The following is a 2,396-nucleotide window of genomic DNA, read 5'->3' as shown; positions in this document are numbered from 1 at the left end:
TACATATATAGCATTAAAAAATACGTACTCCTGTCTTTGGTTTACTTTTTCAAAAAAACATAAATGATCATTAACATCTATAAAAAAAAAAAAAAAAAATTCTAACTGACCAAAAAACCCCTCCAAATGGAAGAGAAAAAATGGCACATAATAACCCACGTGGGCATTCTTGCTATTGCTCCTCCTTAAATCTCTCTCACTCTCTCTATAATTATTATTATTTAAAAAAAAAACTCCCTCATCCTCTAACGTTTCTTCCTCCCCAATCTCTCTCTCTCTCTCTCTCTCTCTCTCTCTCTCTCTCTCTCTCTCTCTCCATATTTACCTTTGTTAATCTCTCCATAATTATTCACTCCCTCCCCACTCTTCTATCCCTAAATGTGGGGGAGAAAGGAGAAGTAAACATCCCTAATAATTAGGACTTAAGGAATCAAATCATGAGTCATTATTTAGGGATTGGGAAATAATAGGGATCAATATGAAATCCTTAATCTCGCTTGCCACCTCACCTTATGGTTACCCCAACATAGCTTTAATTGCAGAAATATTTATTTATTATTCTTTTATATAAAAAATAAATATTTAAAATATATAAGAGATAGAAGAATCCCTGCTCTAGGAGGGAAAACAATAGAAGAAGAAGGGTCTCTCTAACCAGCAAGAAATCCAAGTGAAACTATAGAGAAGAAAGGTCTCTCTCGTGCACAGTGTTCCCAACCATCGTTTGCAACCCAAAAGCCTCCTAGAAGGTAGACCACCAAAAGACAACACGACTATAAGCCTCCAAGAAGAGAGACCACCGAACGATCCTCACACTCTCTCTCTCTCTCTCTCTCTCTCTCTCTCTCTCTCTCTCACACACACACACACACACACACACATTTTCTGGCTCTCAACAGTTGATCATATCTCCCTCGTGCACTATGTTCCCAATTGTCATCTACAACCCAAAAGCCTCTAGAACTTTGCCAATTCTCTACCTCAAGGTAAGATTCCTCTCTCTCTCTCTCTCTCTCTCTCTCTCTTTCTCTCTCTCTCTCTCTCTCTCTTTGTTTAAGGGGGCTGAAGAGTATTTTAGGCTGAAGGAGAACTTATTTTGTTCATCTTGATAACTGATTGAACTATTAATTGAGGAAACCAAATAGGTTCCATCTTGGTTAACTCTTCCTTGGCTCTTGCAGAAAAGAGACGACATGAGATGAGACAAGACAAGGCATGAGAGGCCGAAAGATCCTTTTTTTTTAAGTCAATTTTGTTGAAGAAATCTTTCTTATATCTTTGTTTCGCATCAGGGTAAGCAACTGAATGATCTACCTGAATTCATCCTTCAGTAATTTCCTATGTTTTTCTAGGGTATTTTTTTTTAGTTTGATTTCTTTATATTTCCTTTGTTTTTTCATTTTTTTTTTTATTTTTTAATTGAAAGGTCCATGCACTGATTTGTTTTGCAGAATTTGTAGGCAAAAATTTCAGTATTTTATCAATTATTTTTTTGGAGTTTGATTTCTGTAATATTCTATTTTTATAAATTAAAATTCTATGCACAGTGTAGACATATGAAGATGGTTTATTCATTATCTTTGCTTTCAACTTGATTTAGTATGCCTTGTACTTTGCTTCTCTCTTCACCAACTATTTCACTGTTATGCTTGGAAACTAAACAGAGAATATGACCAATTTAAAGACTTCATATCTTAGCCACTGTTGTGGTCTTTGCCACTTAAATTATACATTTTCTAATTTAAAACTTATCAAAATAATCTAGATTCCATCTTCTGAGAATGGTTTCTATTAAAAGGTTTGATTTACTTTCCATCTTGTCATGGAGCATTATGCGTACCACCGATTCCAAGAGGACTTGAAAGGATAAAGATAAGAACATAAAGTAGAGAACTCAATTGTGTCCTTAGTTACATCTCAAGCATTACCACACCATCCAAAAGATTAATTCTTTATGGGTATTTTGATAACTTATTATTGGCGGGAAGAAGTTTGCAGGAGTCAATCACTTTGAACAATATGAGCTTCTACTTGGATATCAAAACTAATTAAGAACCATTTCTTCAATGAAACTTTTTAAAATGCTAAATTCTTTTGAGGCCAATCTACTCTTTGTAATAATTATGTGTGTAAAATTAAGAAAAAATATTTATGGGTTAAGACTTAAAGTACTTTCTAAAAGCATAAATATTAAAAATTCATAGGTTACAAGTATTTTCTGTCTGCCACTTATCGAATGCCAACACGTGCACGTGCAAGTTTGTTAGTATATATATATATATATATATTAACAATTTCTATGAATTCTACCAAAAAAAAAAAAAAAAAAAAAATTTCTCTATGAATCCTTGATTTCAAATTCCTAATAGCAAGCTTTGAGGTAAAAAAAAAAATTT

The sequence above is a fragment of the Macadamia integrifolia genome, chromosome 3 (genome assembly GCF_013358625.1).
Source record: "Macadamia integrifolia cultivar HAES 741 chromosome 3, SCU_Mint_v3, whole genome shotgun sequence".
Classification (NCBI taxonomy): domain Eukaryota; kingdom Viridiplantae; phylum Streptophyta; class Magnoliopsida; order Proteales; family Proteaceae; genus Macadamia; species Macadamia integrifolia.
The sequence above is the reverse complement of the archived record's forward strand: the minus strand, read 5'-3'. Positions refer to the sequence as shown.